We start from the raw sequence: 21,810 nt of genomic DNA, 5'->3' as shown, positions 1-21,810 counted from the left end.
AATCTGGAGATGTTGGTGGATGCTCTGGCACCTATTTTGGGAATTCAACCGGAAGATTTTTTTGTGGAGATAGATAAAGTATTTCATGTTAATTCTTGGATTGCTAGGCAAAGGAAACTGCCAAGGGATGTGGTTGTGTATTTTACAAAGAGAAAGATCAGAAATGAGATCATTCAAGCTTTTTACAATAATAGATTTAAAGTGGCTAATCAAGAGATTTTGATTCTGAAAGAGATTCCCCCAAGAATTTTGAGAAAAAGGAAAGATTTTGTTTTTCTGGCAGATGAATTAAAAAAACAACAGCTTCAGTTCAGATGGGAAATACCAATGGGGATTGTGGTGAATTATGCTGGAATAAGATATCGTCTTAATACAGTCCTGAAAGCACATGATTTTTATTCTAATGTATTGAAAGCAGGTTCACCGCCATCTTCAGAAGCTAAACGAGGGAAAGAAGAAGTTCAAGGAGGAAAAGAAGAAGGAGAGCGACAGGTACAAGAAGTACAGCAAATTTCAGAAACTGTGAAAACCCTGGTTTTATTAGAAGAATCTAAGACTCAAAGAGTGTCACGTGCTGGATCTAGATGTAAGGAACAACAACAACAACAACAACAACAACAGAAACAGTCTTCTATAACTACAAGTCAGGAATTTACTAGTGAAGCAGTGGGAGGGGCTAGGCCAAAGAGGCAGATGCTTATGGATCTGCAAGAAACGCTCCGAAAGCTTCAAGTCGCAAAAGATGGTGACAAAGTTTCTAACCTGGAATGTTAATGGATTAAACTCACCACAAAAGAGAAAGAAAGTATTTCAGTATTTGAAACAATTTAAAAATGATGTTATATGTTTGCAAGAAACGCATATTCGTGCATCTGATCAAAAATATTTGATAAATTCTAGACTGGGCATACAATTTATTGCATCTGCTCCAGAGAAGAAAAATGGAGTGGTTATCTATGTAAAGAAAGACTTAACAGCTAATTTGATTGAAGCAGATAAGCAAGGAAGATATATTATAATTGAACTATTAATAGAAGGAAAGAAAACACTTTTAATTGGAGTATATGCACCTAATCAACAGCAAGGAGAATTTTATAAACTGTTACATAATAAAATAACTCAATGGGATTATAAATCGAGTATTTTAATGGGAGATTGGAATGGAGTGTTGGATACTCAGAAAGATAAAAAGGAGTTTTTTAAAAATACTCCAAGCCATGCTAGATTGCCAAAATCTTTTTTTGATTTGAAAGATGACTTGGAATTGTGTGATGTCTGGAGAGAACAAAATTTGGAAGAAAAGGATTTTACTTTTTTTTCTGACAGACATCAATCTTTTTCTAGGATTGATTTTATATTAACTACTAATGATTTTTTTCTAGGATTAAGAAGATTAAGATATGCCCAAGAACTTTATCAGATCATAGTCCAGTTTGGATGGAATTGGATAAGGGCATGAGGGATAGAAGATCATGGAGATTAAATGAAAATTTGTTTAGATATGAAGAAAATGTGGTAGAATGTAAAAAGTATATGTGAGAATTTTTTATCATGAATATGCATAAGGGTACTCCCATTGAAATGGTTTGGGATGCAAGTAAAGCTTATATGAGAGGAGTGCTAATATATTTGAATAATAAACATAGATATAGATTGGAATATAAGCGTAAAGAAATAGAGGAGGAAATAAAGTTGAAAGAGAAAGCTTTTATTCTGAACCCATCTGATAAGAGTTTGAAAGAAGTAATTAACTTGTTAAGAGGACAGTTTGATATGCTAATGGCAGATCAAGTGGCAACTAATCTACAATATGCCAAACATAATACTTTTAATAATGCTAATAAACCAGGTAGGTGGTTAGCTTATTTATTAAGGAAAAAACAAAGATCACGTAATATTGACAAGATAGAATATAAGGGTAAAGAGGTGTTTCAGCAAAATCTTATTAAAAAAGCTTTTGTTGAATTTTATTCTAAATTATATGTTAGGGACATAAAGCAAGGTTTAGATATGGATAGTTACTTACAGAACGTGAATATCCCAATACTTACACAAGAGCAACGGGAAGGGATGAATCAATTGATAACTGCTGAAGAAATTATTTTAGCAATTAAACAATTAAAAGTGGGTAAGGCACCCGGTACAGATGGTTTATCAGCTATTTATTTTAAAAATTTACAATCAGAAATGGTGGAGCCATTAAAAGAATTATTTAGAACAATTCAATCTGGAGGAGAAGTGCCTCCATTGTGGAAAACAGCATTTATAACTTTGATCCCTAAGGAAGATCAAGATCTTGTTCAACTTAAAAATTATAGGCCTATATCGCTTTTAAATAATGGTTATAAAATATTTGCAAAGATTTTAGCAAATAGATTAATGAAGGTTATGCAGCAAATGATTCATGGTAATCAAACAGGATTTATAAGTGGTAGACAAATGAAAAATAATGTGAGACATATTGTAAATTTATTATAATTTTTGGAAAGAAATAATCAAGTCCCCGCAGTGTTGATCTTTTTGGATGCCAAAAAGGCCTTTGATCAATTGAATTGGCAATTTTTATTTAAAGTTTTGGAGAAGATGAAGTTTGGTGATAAGTTTTTACAACCTATTAGGGCAATATATCAAAAACAAACAGCTCAAATAATAATTAATGGTAGTTTAACAGAAGCTTGTAAAATTGAAAAGGGAACAAGACAGGGTTGTCCGCTGTCGCCATTATTGTTTGTTTTAACATTGGAAATATTGTTGATCAAGATACGTGATTCAGAGAAAATAAAGGGAGTTAAAATTAAAGATCAAGATTATAGACTGAAAGCGTTTGTGGATGACTTGGTAATTACATTAACTCAACCAACTCACTCGGTTATAAATTTAATGGAAATAATTTTACAATATGGACAAGTTTCTGGATTTAAGGTAAATAAGCAAAAAACTAAAATATTGTCTAAAAATATGACTAAAGAACAAAAGGAAGCTTTAGGAAAACTAATGGGATTTGAAATAGTTAAGAAGATTAAATACTTGGGGGTTTATCTTTCAGTTTCAAATGCGAAATTATATAAAAATAATTATGAATTGTTATGGTTAAAAATACAAAAAGAATTAGATAGTTGGAAAAAATTACAATTATCCTTATTGGGAAGAATTGCAGCTGTGAAAATGAATGTTTTACCTAAATTTTTATTTTTGTTTCAAATGATAGCTATACTTAAAAAGATTCAAATTTGGAGGAATGGCAGAGAGGTATTAATAAATTTGTTTGGGCAGGGAAGAGACCGAAAGTTAAACTTAAGATAATGCAAGATGTACGTGAAAGAGGTGGTCTTAAAATGCCCAATTTTAAATTATACTATGAGGCTGCTGCTTTATCATCAATTAGTGATTGGTTTAATTTAACACAAGGGAGATTACTGAATATTGAAGGATATGATTTGTTATATGGTTGGCATGCTTATTTATTGTATGATAAAAAGTGGATAATGTTTTTAAGACACATATGTTAAGATATGCCCTGTTGCGAGTTTGGGGGGGAAATTGTTAAAAGTTGAATTTTAAAATTCCAATTTGGGCAATACCTAAACATGCGATAGAAAATATAAATGTGGGATTTAAGCATGATGTGACTACAAAAGAAATTCTTAGATTGGAAAGAAATGTGTGGCAATTAAAGCCATTTAATATTTTAAAAGAAGAAAAGATAGTACAAACTTGGTTCCAGTATGGGCAGTCTGCTTGTTAATTTGATTCAATTTTGGCAAATATATTTTTCAGTTTCTTTCATTTGGTCCTTCATTTTTCCAGCTAGTTCTTCATTAACCAAAGTGTTTGCAGTGCTTCAGCAACTTCAGTTTCTTCTACTTGTTGTTCTTCATTAACATCAATAGTATTTCCATTTTCTATTGCTGGTTGCTCACTCTGTAAATTTGTATTATTGTTTGAGGTTCTGAATATATCTGAATTTTGACTTGCTTGTTTTTCAATTCTTCCAATGCAGCATTGGGAAAGAACTTGTGTTTCAAAATTACATATATTTCACCCATAAGTCTCTGTTCATTAATGTCTAAATCCAGATGTCTTTCTTTCCAAAGCAGGTAGATTTGCTTTTGAAAATCTGTATTACAATGCTTCTGATTGGTAGAAATATTCCTTAATTGAGTCATTTTCTTCTTTTGACCAAATACTTTGCTTTTGAATACTTTTCAGTAGGCTTTCAGTTCAAAACCTTGGTTGCCTAGCATAAGGAGTTGAGCCTGTAGCACATTTTTCAATGAGTGCCCAGGAGATATAGTATTCGATGCAACTCTTGTTAATCTGGGCCACAGTCAATCCAGCATGAAATTCAGGCTGTTTATTCTTGCCATATTAAATGGGAGTCTTCCATCTCCATCTCCTCCTTCTCCTCCTCCTCCTCCTCCTGCTCCTCCTCCTTTCAAAACAGAGATGCAGTGACCCTCCAAGGTTTCTGAGCTACAAGTCTCAGCATCCACAATGATTCTCCATAGCAGCAACTGCTGTTGGGGATATAGAATAAATGTAATTGAAAATTCAGTTAGAATACATTTTACAGCAGAGATTAGTACTCTACTGTAATTTGCAAGCTCTCCCTTTGAACCCTGATGTGTGACCTGTCCAGAACTTCCAAAGATCACATTGCCAGACTAGCAAACTGCAATAAGTTACATAAGGTGTCAGGCTGTTTCAATGTACCTAAATCTAATACAAATAAAATCAAATGTTCCCAAACTCTGTTATTTATAGGATGCCATAATACAGTTAATCCTGCCACCGCAGCCCTAGAACTATTCTGTACTATTCTGTATTCTGCCGCGTAACAGAGTGAGCGCCTGTTACTCATCCCAGCTTCTGCCCACCTAGCAGTTCGAAAGCGCGTAAAAATGCAAGTAGAAAAATAGGGACCACTACGGTGGGAAGGTAACAGCGTTCCGTGCTAGTCATGCCGGCCACATGACCACGGAGACGTCCTCGGACAAGCGCTGGCTCTTCGGCTTTGAAACGGAGATGAGCACCGCCCCCTAGAGTCGGAAACGACTAGCACGCATGTGCGGGGGAACCTTTACCTTTACCTTTATCATTTCTAGAAAGAACTCAAGGCGGCAAACATATTTAATACACCTTTCTTCTCCTATTTTTCCCCACAACAACTCTGTCAGGTGGAGATAAGTCACCCAACCGGCTTTCATGGCTAAAGCAGAACTAGAACTCAGTCTCCCACATTTTAGCTCCCAATATTTTTTCTATATATGACATTTCCTTCCTTCCTTCCTTCCTTCCTTCCTTCCTTCCTTCCTTCCTTCCTTCCTTCCTTCCTTCTTCCTTCCTTCCTTCCTTCTTTCCCTCCTTCCTCCCTCCTTCCCTCCCCCCCTCTCTCTCTCCCTCTCTCTCTTTCTGTGCATGCCCCTAATTAAACAAAAATTGCCCCTTTCTACCCTTAAAAAACAGACCAGGTTTTTAAACTGCTTTCTGTATAGAAATGAGCTCTCTTGAGCTGAATAGGACTTCACTCTATAGGTCTGAGCTATAATTTTTCCATTGAAAGCAGGGAAACTTAACAGCAAAAGTATTATAAGACATTTTGGAACCTGAACTGCTTTAATGCAGAACAATCCATGTCTTTCCTTTCCCATTTGAATGGAGGATGAGATTCTACATCTGACAAAGCAGAATATTTAAATAGAACCCATGCAGATGGATGGTTCCCCCCCCCCCGCCCTAGTCTGCATTCTTTACGCAATGAAACTCTCATTGATTGCTGTGAATTATGCAACCAACCTTTTATCTAGCTTAGCTATTTGTTCTATTTTGGTCAGTCAGTTCTCTTGTCTGCTTGGTGTAAATGTTTTATGTGATTGTTATCTCCTATTCAGCTCCAGCTACAAGGTTACATGCTTTGGAAGGCAAATCAGCTCAGTTTTCATGCTGGTACTCTGAGGTCAGGTCAGGGATGGGCAGAGCAGGTGGGTCTGGCATGAGTCCTACTCTACAAAGGGCTGTATCTTTTGACACACATCCAGTAATTCAGAAGAGGTCACCAGGGTCACAAGAAACTCTTTTACCACATCCTCTGATCAGGCTATCAAGTTAATACAGCGTGTTTGCTGGAAATAAGCTATGGGATTGCCTGGAATTTTGAAGCAGGAACAAACAAATATAGTAGTGTCCATCCTAAAATAGTATCTATGAAGATTCTCAGTCATCCAGGTCATGGTTGTCCCAAAGGTGCTTTTTTTCAAGAGGTAACTGGACTTTCTTGTTTTCTTCAGAGCTGAAGAAGCTTCTTGGATGAGAAGCAAAACATTTTCAAAGAAAAACAAGAAAGTCCAGTTGCCTCTTTGGGGCATCCTAAAATAGGTTCTTTATCAGTGTTGTTCAAACTTGGCAACTTTAAGAGGTGTGGAATTCAAATTCCAGAATTCCCCAGCCAGCAGGGCGAAGCAGACAGAAGTAATCCTCCAAAAATCAGCCCTAAGATATGATGTTTCAATGCCCGCTTTGCATCTCATTCAGATGTTTGTACAGCACCATTACATTATGTGGAGTCATCCTTCCCCAAGAACTTGTTGGATGCAAAAAGCTATTTGAACCAACTCCACATTAATCTTCAAAAGTAAGAAAGAAGGGTAGGATTAGTTTTGAGATGGCCCATCACCACTGACCATCTAGGCTAACAGATACATTAGTTTAGCAATCATCCCTGCTAGGATGGTCTGAACTGTATTTTTATTTAAATTACGAAATTTTTGAAACTACATGTTTACATAAGACATTATGTACACAGCAGCTGAGTAGTTGCTATTATTAGGTTGATCTGCTAACTCTGCAAGCAAGTTGCAAACCGAAGCAGTTTCACCAAACATTGTTCATGAAGCTCCTAAATAATGCTGAGATGGTGCCCAAGAGGCTGAAGGCAACTTCTCTTAGCTATATTAGATCAGGAGCTCCATAGCATCCTGGATTACATAAGGAGCTTTGTATGGAAAACAGGCACCAAGTCTGCAGTCTTGAGTCAAACATAGGTGTGGTGGCAGACAGCATAATGCCTTCCATCTCACACTCAACGCTAAGTTACTCCTTGCTCTGAATGGGGAAAATGACGCAGATACCCTATTCCTCTTTTCCATCCTGAAAGGCTCCACTCTCCTGGGGTCTCCTTCTTCTCCCCTCCCCCAATCTCCAGTTGTTGACAACAACTGAAAAATTGCTTTAGCAAAATAATAAAAATAAGAATAGAATAGAATAGAATAGAATAGAATAGAATAGAATAGAATAGAATAGAATAGAATAGAATAGAATAGAATAGAATAGAATAGAATAGAATAGAATAGAATAGAATAGAATAGAATAGAATAATAAATAAAATATAAAATAAAATAAATAATAAAATACTCATGAATTTCATCCTTGACAATCTGAACCTAAACTCCATTACGTTTCTTATTTCCAATAGTGATTTATTTTTAATTTCTCTCTCTTCTCTTCTTTCCTTCTTGCATATCAACTTCCTGTCTTTTTTAATCACCTGTGAGGTTTTTCCCCCTTTATAATCATTATATTGTGCAGGCTCTGTCTTCTTTTGTTTTCCTCCACAGTTGCTGCACAGCCAAAGACAGAAACAGACACTCTGCCAATTTTGCCTCCAGGATATATTCGCTGGGGCCGCTCGCATGCAATGCAAATTGCCTTCTGAAAAGAAAAGGCAGATTCATCAGCCACCAGGATTGCCAGAGAGCCTGAAAGAATATCAGCTCAGCCTGGCAGGGCAGGCAATGGACATGACCTGCACATAGGAAAAACCTGGGCTGAGTCTTTTCCAAGAGGAAGACTTGCATGACATCTCAATTTATACAATAATGAACCTTTCCAAATTTGGTGTAGAAGGTCTTCTAGTAGCAGTTGGAATTATGGCAAATTTAAGCATCTAGGAAAGTATTTTATGCCAAGTTGGACCATAGTTCCATTACTGGTGTTGATGATGGGATTTCGTGTATACGTGGAAGATTCCATATTGGGGAACGTTGTTCTAACTAGGATATGTGACTTTATTTTGGACAAACACCTGCATATTTGCTTTGAGTGACCCAGAGGGAGCAAATGAGAATGGAACAGTACCAAGTGAGCAGGACAAGAAAAATTAAAATGAAATTAATTAATTACAATCAGTATGTGTATTAAACATACTGCAAAGAACACTTTCCCCTCTGTCATTTGAAAAAGTTCGACTTGGTGGGAACAACTGGAGAGTGACTGGAAGCTGTAAGTCATGGGTTAAACTCTGCATCAGGAGTATCTCACCATCCCTAATCCATGGCAAGTGGATAGCCAACACATTCCAAAATCAGTGAGCCTTTCATTTGCATGTAAATAGGTCTTAGGTTTCAAATAATTAAGATAGGTATTTTTCCCCTTTGTATTTTATCATTTTTCCTACTCTATCACACATTTAGTCACAACTTTGAAGGGTCTTGGAGACCTATATCCAAAATCCTTAGGAGCCACATGCAGGACTGGGCTGAGAAGACCTTGGTGTTCTCTGAGCTTGGCTGTTTTCTTGCAGCTATTTCACTACCAAAACTAGAAAACATCATCAGTGCTAGGATTGGGCTGTCAGGATACCTATAACAACTGGTAGCCTTTGCCAGATTTATCTGCTCTCCAGGCATTTCATCTGGGAAAATTCTTGCTGTGCTACTAAGCTTCTGTGTCACTCAGATTCCAGTTCCAGTTTGAGTGTTGTTTATTCAAATCTGATCTGATTTGGAATCTGTTATTAGCTTGTTTCTGGAGCAACAAAAGCTAGTGTGGGGTATTTTTTTAATGTTAAATATTTAAAAAAAATAGGAAAGAGAAAGATTGCTTCTTTAAGTATTGCAAGAGTAGAGATGGACTTGTATCAGCCTTTCCTTTGTGCCCCAGAGCTGTTTCTCCAAAGCTAATTCTATTTCCTGAGGACACGAGCACGATGCAGCCCAGACCCAGCATGGAAGAGACTTCCATAAAAGATGCATGGGACGAGGTCATTCTGAACGTGCCCTCTCTGTCTCTCTCGGGGCCGGGTTAACTTGGCGCTTAAGTGTCTTGAGTGGAGTATTAGGCAATCTTCATTACCACACAGGGCCGGTCTAACCTCTCAAAAGCAGAAGAACCTTTCAAAATATAATAGATTAATAATGGTTGCCCTTTGTTTAAACCAAAGACGCAGACAAAGTGTCTCCAAGTCTACAATGTTTTTGAGTGACACATCCCTCCTGAGTCTTAGCCAAGCTGTTCTCACTAAATGGCTCTTTTTGTAATTTGTTTTCAGGGTGGAGTCAACATGCGCAAGGCCCACATGCCATTTGGGGACTGCATTGTGCAGGAGATCAGTCTGGCTGGAGCTCTGCAGTCTGTCTGTGGAGCCATCAGAAAGCCCCAGCGTGCATCTATGTTGCTGATGCTTTCCTGAGTTTGGGGCAAACACTCTCAGAGCACGAATGGAACCGATGCTCCTTTTGTGGGCAAAACAGAAGTTCACAATCTTCTGGAGAGATAGTGAAGGACACACTGTCCTTTGTGCAGTGGAGTTAGGTGAGCCTTCACTTTGCTAAGCTGATACTGGCAGTAGGATTGGCTCAAGGAAAGATCCTCTGATGCCATCCCAATGGCTCCATCACCCTTCATAATATATTCATTTGTTAGATTTCTGTCCTACTTTCCTGCAGGAACATTGAACACTTGTTCCCATGGAGTAGGTGAGGTTGAGAGAGATTATCTCCATGAACCCCAGGCCACTTAAGTAGAGGGACCCCTTTACATCATTAAGTGTAGTTTCTGCTTGTACACATCAAAGGAAGCGAAGTCCGCTACTCTCCTGGGCATATTGCTAGAACAACATGCAACAACATAAGCCATTTTAGCCATTTTAGGAAGCCAGGTCTTTCTGCTCTGCTTTTGTGTCTCTTATCAGCAAAATGTTGCATCAAAATGTCTATGCTGCGGATCAGATAGAATGCAGCCCTCTGAGTCCCAAACATCCCAATTTTGTTGTTGTTGGGGAGCAAAACAAGGTCTCCCATTTCCACCCTATCAGCCCAGTGACAATACTGGCAACTTTCCCTTCAGACCTTAGAAACCAATAAAAAAAAGCTGCCCACCTCTGCCCTAGCACATTATCAGAGAGTAAAACATAAGGACACACAATTACAAAAACATTTATAAATGCTGTTAGCCACCTTTAAGAGCACTCCAGTCTGCTTTCTCAGAAGTAAGCCATGCTGACTCAGAATTCATTATTTTTTAGTCTTTACTCATTAGGTAAGCATGAAGCTGGTTAAACTAACACAGACCTTTGCCACAACCAGACAAATTACTGTCTTTATCACTACAACGCTTCTTTAGATGAAGTGGGCTAGTTATTCTGTTTCCTGGAATGCTTCTTGCAAACTAGCAAACCAGATACTGGTCCATAACAGTTAAATGCATTGTTTTATTATTCGTTGAGCTTAACTGTTGCTTATTATACATACCATAAGATAGACCAACATGGCATGGTTAAGCCGGTGAAAGAATTGCCAAATCTTACAGTGAAAACAGCTTGGGTGGGGAACTCCCATATTTATTTCCATGTATAAATTAACACTGTTGTGTATCTGGACAAGAAGGAAGGTCTCCTGGGAAAGAGACTTCTGTCTTCTGCTGGACAGTTGCAAAAGGAAGGAAGGAAGGAAGGAAGGAAGGAAGGAAGGAAGGAAGGAAGGAAGGAAGGAAGGAAGGAAGGAAGGAAGGAAGGAAGGAAGGAAGGACAATTCTGTATTCAGACTGAGGCCTATTCCACATTACAGCCTAAGATGCTTTCTTCCCTATGACCAATGAAATCTCAGTCCTTCAAAGTGACAAACCAGTCATTGTGGGACATGGATAGTCTCTTTGCTACCAAGAAGAAAACTGAACTCCAGACTTAGGTCATAAAATGCAGGTTTAGTCACCTTCCCAGCAAAAAATTCTCAACTTAGTAACTAAGCAGAACTTCATGGAAGCAAAGGACTTCTTGTATCTTGTACCATCCTTTTGAGTACAAACTTTGCAAATTCTTTCTGGTACTTCATGCGTTAAAAGATTCTTATGCCAGGCTTCATATTGTCAAAACAATGACTGTGGTGTTTTCTTACTGTTATTATTGTGGGTTTGTTTGTTTTGGGTTTTGTGGTGGGGGGGAGTTTTTGAATTTTGTTTCTATATCCTCTATTGATTTTGGTTCTTGTAGTCTCCAAACAGCTAGCTAAAATTAATACATCCCAATGCAGCATGAATGTAGCTATTAGTTTTCAATATTATATGAGCAATGCAGGAAGAAGCTTTAATTTAACCCTTGCCATGCTGCAAAACTAGAATGAAATTTAGCTCAGAGGAGAACATTTGCTTGTTTTGCCATTGTGGCTCTGAATGTGATATTTTGAATCTGGAATCCAAAAAGCATATGAAGTGCCCCCATATTAGCTCCATGAAACTGTGTTGCAATCATGATTAAAAATATTATATCAAAGGTTTTGCAGCACGTTCAGTCCGGCATGTTGCTAAGCAGTTGTCTTCTCTATTGCAACCTTAAGACTTTTGTATTCACTTTACTAATATTTATTATTTGATATAGGTTGTTCTCACTTATTGACCACAATTGGAACTGGCAACTCACTAAAGGTCACAGTCACTAAGTGAAAAATTATGTGTCTGCCCCAGACATATGATTGTCTCTTCTGTTATACACTGGGATCTTTGAGGCATTGACGAGGCGAAGGTGAAAGTAACAGAACGTTTATTCGGTTAACATAGAAGTGGCTCTAACAGCCACCTTGACATCTATTTAGACGGACCGCCAATAGGTGGCAGCCAATGAAATTAAAGCAATTCTCCCACCCAAAACACAAGCTTGCAAACTGGAAGACAGGCAACACAGCTGTTATTCAATTATAACGGCCCATATAATTTACTTCAATACATAACACCCCTTCCCCCTAGATGGTTCACAAGTTAAAAAGTGAACATAGTCCTGCAAGTACTTTGGTGGCTTCCGTGACCTCTCCAAATGCCTTGGTGCCGCTGGTGGTTCCAGTCTATCAACTCCCTCGCTTGGCTGGGAAGACCGGGGCTCTCTGACCCTCTGGTTATGGGTAGACCCATGTCCCTTTGCCTGGTCTGTCTGGGTAGACCTGAGCCAAAGTCCATGGACGGAGCAGTTTCTGATGAGCTGGAACACCGGTCTGTTTGCAAGTCCCATTCAATGGGTGAAGTCTCTCTGCTTGGGAATGATTCACTCCCAGTTAACGCAACATCCACAACTCCGTGAGTCTTGCCAGCACCCTGAGACTCCATTGCCAACTTGCAAGTGCCTTGGAGGCTTTGGCTGTGCGATGTCTGCGGCAACTCGATGGAGGGAAATTGGAGCTCCCTTGTACTTCCCTAGGCTAGAGCTGAAAACATCAGCATATTCCTGGCAAACAGTCATCAGGACCACTGCTTGCATTCTATGTATGCCAGTCACATGGATGCCCAGGGCATCAAACCAGTCTAACCCAATGAGGCTTGTGTAGTGGCCCTCAACTACCACTACGTTGAGGGATCCCTCAAACTTTGAATTGTACCTTTAACGTAGCTTCTCCTTTAACCGCTACGCAGGAATTTTGAAAATCCATCAACGCCAGATTTGACGGCTTGAGTTTAACTCTTTTGCCACTGTGACTGTAAATGTGGTTAAACGTTCTTTGAGAAACTATGGACAGGGCTGACCCAGTGTCCAATTCCATTGAGCATGGAATTCCTTGAAGCTTGACTTTAAGCCTAAGCTTTTCTTTAAGGGGGCGATGGGCGATGGGCTCCTTTTGCTGGAGCAATATCGAACTCTGTTTTGCCCCGGGGCCCCTGTACCTTTCCTGGGGTATTCGTCTTGTAGAAAGTCCCTCTGACAACCATTACAAATGATGGTGATATGGCCTTGTTTGCCACATGCTCAGCACACTGCAGTACAGAATCTGCACTCAGAGTGCCGATGTCTGCCCCCACAGCCCGCGCAGCTAGTGAAGGGAACTGTCTTCTCAAGTGGTCATCACCCTCTTTCTGGTAGCTTCTGCAACCGGTCGATCTCATTTTCCACATCTAGGTTGTCTGCTCTTTCTGTGTCTTCATGGTGGAAGGTTATTGGACTGGGGATATTCTTGGGGGGGGGGCATAAGGCTTTGACAGCTCCCCCGGCAGCCTCTTCTGTCATTATCTCTTTCAAAGCATCCTGGAACATCAAGGTCTCCTTCACAAACAGCTTCTACTGAAGGTCCCTTCTCCTCAACCCGCATACCAGTCAGTCCCTGAGCCTTTCTTCTAGGTCTGTGAAGTCGCAGAGCCTGGATGCCTGTCGTAGTGTGGCCACAAATTCAGCAGCTGATTCTTCAGATTGCTGTTCTCTTTGTTTGAACAAATGTCTCCATGCAATGACAGAGAGCCTTGGTTCAAAATGCTCTTTGAGTTTTCTCTTGAGCTCAGTGCAGGCAACCAACTCTAGAGTTGCTGGAGCGACTAAGTTTTAGGCTATATCGAACATTGCCTGGCCACACATGCAAAGTAGCATTGCAGCCTTTAAGCCATCTTCACTAACTTGGTTTGCTCTTAGATAGTTCTCGACTCATGAAACATACGAGCTCCACCTCTCTGGGTGCAATACGTCAAACTCTGACAGCTTGCTGACCTTGGCCATGGTTTGCTGTTACTGACCTCTCAATGCCTTGTGCTGCTAAGGGCTTCTGTGTTGATCCCAGGGACGGGTCCCTTAGGCTGTGGATGCCTCCAGCATGGCTTGTTGGCAGGCAGAGGGGGGAACGTGGTTCCTACCAGGGCGCTGATGCCTGGTCTTACCCCTAGTGACCTTTGGCTCTCTCTTCCTTAGCAGCACATCCCACCTTCATCACCACTGTTATTTACTTTGAGGCATTGACAAGGCGAAAGTAACAGAACGTTTATTAGGTTAACACAGAAGCACCTCTAACAGCCGCCTTGACATCTTTTTATAAGGACCGCCGATAGGTGGGAGCCAATGAAATTAAAGCAATTAAAGCAATTCTCCCACCTAAAACACAAGCTTGCAAACTTGCGGACAGGCAATTAATGTTCAGACAACACACCCGTTATTCAATTATAGACGCCTGTGGGTCCGACTTGGCGGCGGCGATGGCGGCGACGGCGTGGGCGTTGGCGTTGCCGCTGGTAGCGGCGTCTCCTGGGGCCGCATTCGACGGCAGAGATGGCCTGCATCCGGCGACGACGGCGGCAGCAGTGGACTTGGGCCGTTCTCAACGACCAGCACTAAGCGGTGGCATTCCTGGGGCCTCTTGGCCCGAATGGCAACACTTGACCTGTTTTTGGGCCACCTCGGCGGCATCAGTGTTTTCTGGCCTATTTGGGCCGCTTGTGGAGGCCAGTGACTGGCTGCGATGTTTCTCGGGCTCTCGGCCCCTCCCGCCGGCGGTGGTGCTTTCATCTCACCCCAGACTGCATCAGGCTGCTTTTAGTGACGCTATCGTCCTCGGGCCGTTTTGGCGGCGGAGAGGGCGACTGAGAGTTATCCTAGCAGCAATGATGCTTCCTGTGCTGCCTCGGACCGCTTGTGTTGGCAACGGCGTCTTTGGACCGCTTCAATGGAGCAACAGGCGGTCTTTATACCACCTTTGGACCGCTCTAACGGCAGTGACGCTTTTAGACCATTTCGCCCATTTTGGCCCGTCTACTCTTCTGCCTGAATATATAATTTTGTCTGCCTCCCCCTCTCCCCTTTGGATTTGGTCGGTCCTGGGTATCAGCCATGGTGGGAGAGTGGCTGACTTTTACATCTGCAGCCCCATAGAGGTGGGAGCTCTATGGGGCATGCCTACCCAGAGTATATCTTTGACCATCCCCAGGTACAGAGTTGCAACTTGCCGTGAGAGGGCGGGGGTGACCTGTTTACTGGGGCACCCAGCTAAGTGGCAGTGCAGCTGGGTGTGGATCCAGATATTTTCTTTTCCGGCCTTCGACCCTCCTATGGACTTGATCATCTCCAGGACTACCTATTCTGGACTTGCTGGACTAACATGCGACAATATACTAGCACGGACTTGCTCGCCCTCAGGGGTGCCCCCCTCGCCTGGGTGCGACCCGCCTCTTTAAATTCTAACCTCGATGAAGGGCCCGAGTTCTGGGTCTCTGAGAGATGGCTGGGTAGGGGTAGGGGCCGTCAACATAAATGTAACAAGAGGCCCCTGATTTTGTTTTTATCAAAATTTTTTACGGGGTTGGGGAGGGGGGTGGGTGATAGGGGTTGTTTGGCTTTGGGGGGCGGCCAATCAACCATAGTTCAGGCCAGACTTGGGTCTGACCACGCGGGGGGAGAACGAGGGGTCGTTGTCTCCGGGGCTCATGAGCGGGTCGTGGGATTACCAATTCCCACGACGGGGAATGGCAGCAGGCGGATAGACAGGGGGCCATATCGTTACCGGGAGCGCCGTCTCCGCTATTTGCAAGCGGTGGGGCGCTCCGACCCTCTGCTTCTTTCCCGAGGTTCCGGGAGCGAGGATGTGCAGCCTCCTGAGCTCCGGCTGGTGTACCTGAATGCCAGGTCCGTGGTCAGCAAAGCTCCCCTTATTAGGGATTTAGTTGAGGGTGAGCATGCGGACCTGGCTTGCATCACGGAGACTTGGTTGGGGCCAGAGGGTGGGGTCCCTTTGGTTGATCTTTGCCCACCAGGCTTCCGGGTGCTACACCAGCCTCGAGCTCAGGGTAGGGGTGGGGGAGTGGCGGTGATCGTTAGGGAGACCTTATGTCCGCGGGAGACCACCGTTCCTCAGATAGTCGGGTGTGAGTCTCTCTTTATGAGATTTGGCTCTGGGGTGCAGTTGGGCTTGCTGCTCGTGTACATTTCGCCTAGTCGCGTAGCGGCAGCCCTGCCCGAGCTGCTCGATGTCCTCTCAGGGTTGGTGGTTGAGTTCCCCAAACTTATAGTTTTGGGAGACTTCAACCTACCATCCCTGGGAGGTTCATCTGAGCTTGCTCGGGAGTTCATGGCTTCCATGACGGCCATGGACCTGACGCAGGTAATTTCTGAGCCAACTCATGAGGGAGGCCACACCCTTGACCTGATTTTCTTATCTGGACGGTGGTTGGATGATCTTGGTGGGGGCTTTCCACTTACTATGCCCCTGTCATGGACCGATCATCACCTCCTGCGGCTGGTCTTCCATTTTGCCACCCCTCGCCGTGGAGGTACGGAGCCAACTAGATGGTACCGCCCCAGACGCCTAATGGATCCTGAGAGATTCCAAGCGGCGCTGGGGTCTCCACCTGCCTCCATTGCTCACAGCTCGGCGGATGCCTTAGTGGAAGCCTGGGAAAGGGCAGCCACTGAGGCACTCGACTGGGTTGTACCCTTGCGGCCCCTGACCCGGCGCAGATCCCAGCGAGCTCCATGGTTCTCCGCGGAGCTCCGGGAGATGAAGCGGCGGAAACGGGGCCTAGAGAGCTGCTGGAGGTCCAGCCGATCTGAACCCGACCGATTGCGGTTAAGAACCTATATTAGGTCTTATCTCGCTGCGATGAGGGAGGCGAGGTGTAATTACTTCTCTACCCTCATCGCGTCCGCAGACAATCGCCCGGCCGCCTTGTTTAGGGTGACTCGCTCCCTTCTTAATCAGGAGGTGAGGGAGGATCCCTTGCAGGGTCGTGCCGAAGAGTTTGGTCAACATCTGTTGGATAAAATCGCTCGGATTCGGACCGGTTTGGACTCCAGCTGGGCAGAGTCTGACGATCAGGACACGGGCGGTCTTGTCAATGTTATCTGGGAGGAGTTCGATTCTGTGACCCCTGATGAAGTGGACAGGATTATGGGGAAGCTGAGTTCCACCACATGCTTATTGGACCCGTGCCCTTCTTGGCTGGTTTACGCAGCTAGGGAGAGGACACGAGGCTGGCTCCAGGCGGTTATATCTGCTTCTTTGAGTGAGGGTTATTTCCCCACCGTCTTGAAGGAGGCGGTGGTGAGACCTCTCCTCAAGAAGCCTGCCTTGGACCCAGCTGTATTGAACAACTTCCGTCCAGTCTCCAACCTTCGCTTTCTTGCGAAGGTTGTTGAGAGTGTGGTGGCGCATCAGCTCCCTCTGGTCCTGGATGAAGCGGATTATCTGGACCCTTACCAATCGGGTTTCAGGCCCGGGCACAGCACGGAGACGGCATTGGTCGCTCTGGTGAATGATCTCTGGAGGGCTCGGGATAGGGGGTATTCCTCTGTCCTAGTCCTATTAGACCTCTCGGCGGCTTTTGATACCATCGACCATGGTATCCTGCTGCAGCGTCTCAGGGGATTGGGAGTGGGAGGCACGGTTTTTCAGTGGTTCTCCTCCTATCTCCTGGGACGCTCGCAGTCGGTGTTGGCAGGGGGGCAGAGGTCGACCCCTAGGACTCTCGCTTGTGGAGTTCCTCAGGGGTCGGTCCTCTCGCCTCTCCTGTTCAACATCTATATGAAGCCGCTGGGTGAGATCATTCGTGGTTTTGGAGTTGGGTATCATCAATATGCTGATGATACCCAACTTTTTATTTCGACCCCAAACCACCCCAGTGATGCCCTCGCTGTGATGTCCCGTTGCCTGGAGGCGGTTCGGGTCTGGATGGGGAGGAACAGACTTCAACTCAACCCTGACAAGACTGAGTGGCTGTACATTCCGGCTTCCCGAGACACCTGGGATGTTCCACCTCTTTCTATGGGGGGTGAGCTTTTACCCCCTGTGGATAGGGCTCGCAACTTGGGAGTCCTCCTAGATTCACGACTCACTTTGGAGGATCACATAGTGGCCGTGACTAGGGGGGCTTTTGCCCAGGTTCGCCTGGTGCGCCAGTTGCGGCCCTATCTGGATCGGGAGGCCTTGTGTACGGTCACTCATGCGCTCGTGACCTCTCGCCTAGACTACTGTAACGCTCTCTACATGGGACTTCCCTTGAAGACTACTCGGAGGCTCCAACTGGTACAGAATGCGGCCGCGAGAGTTGTCTTGGGAGTTTCCCGGTACTCCCATGTTACACCTTTGCTCCGTGAGCTGCATTGGTTGCCAGTTGTCTTCCGGGTAAGGTTCAAGGTTTTGGTTATGATCTTTAAGTCCCTACATGGCATGGGTCCGCGATACCTCGAGGACCACCTGCTGCCGGCGTCGACTCCCCTCCGCCCTGTGCGCGCCCACAGAGAGGGCCTCCTCAGGGTGCCTCCTGTCAAGGAATGTCGACTGGTGGCCCCCAGGGGGAGGGCCTTCTCTGTGGGTGCTCCGGCGTTATGGAATCAACTGCCGGTCGAGCTCCGGATGGCATCAGACCTCCGATCCTTCCGTCGCGGGTTGAAGACCCATTTATTTGAACTAGCGGGTCTGGCCTGATGGGGGTACTTGGGTTTTTTATTGGTTTGTTTTAGTATTCTGGTTTTAACTTGGGCATTAATTTAATTATTTTTTAATGTTTGTATTGGTGTTTATATTTATGCCCTGTGAACCGCCCTGAGTCCCTTTGGGAGAAGGGCGGTATAAAAATCTCAATAAATTAAATTAAATTAAATAATGGCCCATATAATTTACTTCAATATATAACACCTTCCATTTTCAATGCTAAGTGAATCACTGTGGTTGTTAACTATTATGTGCTCCTGGCTACTTTCCTCCATGAGCCAGAGGAAAGTTCATCTGACCAATAACCAGCCAAGGCATAATGAAGGCCTTTTGTTTCATTTATTGCAACAAACAGGGAGAGACGCTATCAAAGCTTGATTCTCTCCAAAGTTTCAACTCAAACTATTCTCTCCCGGCTGCCTCCTTGTTCCCCACTGCTGAGGTACTATGAGATTACAATCCTTCCAACTGCCTTCTACGTATTTCCTGCTACATACTAAATCATACATTCCATGTGCATTTAAATTAAGAGACAATATATGCAAGGTGTGTTAATAGGATTTTGAGCATGCTCTGTTAGCTTGTTTTTGAGTTCTGGGACATTTTATGGCTTCTTAGAACAATAGATTCTTTCCTGTTATTCAGTTTTAGTTTTGCCTTTCATGTTATCCAGTTGTTTTAATTTCGCCTTTCCTGTTATACAATTCCTTTAGTTTCACCTTTCAGCTATTTCCACTAGCAGCTACTTCCTCTTACAATTAATTCCTCTTACTATATTAAATTTTTCTTACAATGTTAAATTTTAAAGATCATTCACTTGATCCTATCACGTGAGACATCATGTGGTTGTAAAATACAATTTCCCACTTCCATTAATTCTGCTCGTTAGAAGCCAGTTGTAAAGTGCATGTTTGGTTCGAATTGACGAGGACTCAGAGTGGTTAACACTGAACGAGTTTATTGAATACACAAAATCAACTGTCAACTGTCAAATGTTGCAACCCTTTTATAGAGGAAGCGTTTGAACTGTAGCCAATACAAGCAGTCTATTTTCCCGCTCCTTGGTTGTGGCGTCCAATGATTGCACCTTATTTTCCCGCTTTAAACCTTGCAAAGCTGCACTGTGTTTGCAATCTCTTTCATGGCTTATTGCTAACTATTTACATACACAACACCCCTTACCCCCCAGTTGGTGTCATTTCTTTACAAAATCCATTAGGTATTTTGGTGGCCTATGTATTCTGGACGGGTATCTGTTACTTTGGCTATTAGGGACCCTTCTTCCTGGTTGACTGCTTGGCTGCTGGGTACTATGCTGGTTACTACTAGACCTGGGCTCAGGGTTACTGGCTTCAAATGTACTGCCTTGTGTATTAGGTTGTGTTTGGGATTCAGTGGTCACTGGCCTACTTCGCAGGGGTATTTCCCAATCAATTGGACTGAATTGTTGTTGTTGGGCCTCAGGGAAAGTGTCATCTTGCCCAACCTCTACACCACTTTCTGGCCTAATGTTGTCTGTACTGTTTCCCCTTACTGAGCTTTGGTCCCCCTCAGCCGGCACACACCCCCTAGATCTTTTCCTCAGCTGGTCTATGTGTCTTTTACAGCTCCTATTCCCTTCCCCCTCAATGATGTATGATAGGGGACCTAAGATTTCAGTTACCACCCCTGGAATCCATTTGTCCCCTTGGGCGTAGTTCCTGGCCCAAATCAAGTCCCCCACTTCAAATGTTCTGTTAGGAATGTCCAATTCAATGTTTGGTTGGAGTCTGTCGGGGTGTAGTCTGTCCAACTTGGTCAAAATTTTCCTGCCCCACCTCATTTCAGCTGGACTTTTCCCTGTAGCCGAACAAGGGGTTGTGTGCTGAGCCAACAAGAACTCAGCTAGTCTCTGATGCCAGTCACCTCGAATGATTCTTTTAAGCGCGTCCTTCGTGGTCCTCACGTTCCTTTCAGCCAATCCGTTGGTGGAGGGATGGAAGGGTGCAGAAGTCTTATGCTTAATCGAGTTGGCCTTGAGGAAATCCTGAAATTCAATAGATGTGAATTGTGGCCCGTTATCAGACACTATTAAATCCGGCAACCCATGAGTGGCAAAGAGGCCCCTTAATGCCTGTATTGTTCTGCCTGCCGTTACTGAACTGACCGGTACTACTTCTAGCCATCTAGAGTAGCTGTCGACCACTACAAGGAACGTTAACCCCTGGAAAGGTCCAGCGAAGTCAATATGAATCCTGGACCAAGGATTCCTAGCTAGCTCCCATTTATGTGTGCGGATGTGTTGTTGTTCAGGCCTGGAACGTTGGCACAGATGGCAATTGGCAACGCATTCCTCAATGTCGTGGTCCAATCCTGGCCACCACAAGTGACTCCTAGCCAGGGCCTTCATCCTTACTATTCCGGGGTGTCCCTCATGTAATTCAAATAGAATAGCTGATTTGTGAATTTCTGGAATTACTACACGAGTTCCCCAGAGTAAGCAACCCATATGAACTGATAATTCATCTTTCCTTCTGAAAAATGGACTGTATTTTACGTCCGGGTTGGCGTTGGGCCAACCGCTCATGACCCAGGCCATTATTCTCCTTAAGATGAGGTCCTTATTGGTTGCCTCAGCTATGTCTTTAGCAGTTAGGGGCAGATCAGGAATATCTTGTAGGGACATTACTTGTCCCACTGGGGCAGGGTCCTCCTCTGTTGTGCTAAGGGGCAATCTGCTCAGAGCGTCTGCATGACCCATGTCCTTACCTGGTCGGTATTGGAGGGAAAATGAATATGCTGAGAGGAAAATGGACCATCTCAGCATCCTGGGAGACATAATTTGGGGAGTCTGTTTATCTGTGGTAAACAGTCCCAGCAGGGGTTTGTGGTCTGTCAGTATTGTAAAGTTCCTGCCATACAGGTAGTCGTGGAACTTTTTAACTCCTGCCACTATGGCTAGAGCTTCCCGGTCTATTTGAGCATAGTTCCGCTCTGCCTTGGTTAGTGTGCGGGAGTAGTAAGCAATGGGTCTTTGCATTCCCTGGGCGTCTAAATGGCTGATTACTGCCCCAACGCCATAAGGCGAAGCATCGCACGCCAGGTAGATTGGTCTGTTTTCTATGAAGTGGGTTACAGTTGAGCTACTGGAAAGGATGTCTTTTAAGGTCTGGAAACTCGCTTTGTGCTTGTCTTGCCAATGCCAAGGGGTCTTCTTATCTAAAAGCCTGTGCAGTGGTTCTGCAATGGCAGCCTTATGTGGCACAAAAGTGTGATAAAAATTGACCAAGCCAAGGAAGGCCTGTAGCTCAGCCTTGTTCCTTGGTTCAGGAGCCCCTTTTATTGCTTTAATTTTTTCAGGGGTAGGGTGGACTCCGCTTTTGTCAATCCTGAACCC

Source organism: Vipera ursinii, assembly GCF_947247035.1.
Source record: "Vipera ursinii genome assembly, chromosome: Z".
Taxonomy (NCBI): Eukaryota; Metazoa; Chordata; class Lepidosauria; order Squamata; family Viperidae; genus Vipera; species Vipera ursinii.
This window is presented reverse-complemented; position numbering follows the sequence as displayed.